The sequence below is a fragment of the Orycteropus afer genome, unplaced genomic scaffold (genome assembly GCF_000298275.1).
Source record: "Orycteropus afer afer isolate SDZICR_OR568_19922 unplaced genomic scaffold, OryAfe1.0 scaffold00058, whole genome shotgun sequence".
In the NCBI taxonomy this organism is placed as follows: Eukaryota; Metazoa; Chordata; class Mammalia; order Tubulidentata; family Orycteropodidae; genus Orycteropus; species Orycteropus afer.
In genome coordinates this window covers 1,087,505-1,088,080 of record NW_006921645.1, presented here as the reverse complement: position 1 = coordinate 1,088,080, position 576 = coordinate 1,087,505, and positions in this window count along the sequence as shown.

Genomic DNA, 576 nt, shown 5'->3' with positions numbered 1-576 from the left:
ATAAAATATTTACAGAAATAAAAGGGATAATAAGAAAATAATATGAAGAAATTTACTACAACAAATTTGAAACCCTAGATAAAATGGGCAAATTTCCAGAAAAACATGACCTACTCAATCTAACACAATCTTAAGGACAAAATTCAAAGAGACTCATCACAAAATAAGAAATTGAACAGGTCATTAAAAAATAAAAACTACCAATAAAAATCCTGTCCTCCCCTGGCTTCACTGGGGATTTCTACCAAACATTCAAAGAACAGCTGATACCAAATCTACTGAAACTATTCCAGAACATAGAAAAGGATGGAATACTCCCTAATGCATTCTGTGAAGCAAGCATAACACTGATACCAAAATAAGAAATGAAATAGACAATGTCACAACAGAACCAAATGAAATAAAAAGGATAGTAACAGGTTACTATAAAGAACTGTACTACAGCAAATTTGACGTAGAGCAAATGGACAAATTTCTATAAACACACTATTAGACTCTTCCCAAACTAATAGACTTTGAGGTATAAATTTTAAGCAGCACAAAAGAAGAAATTAAACAGGTATATATATATATATA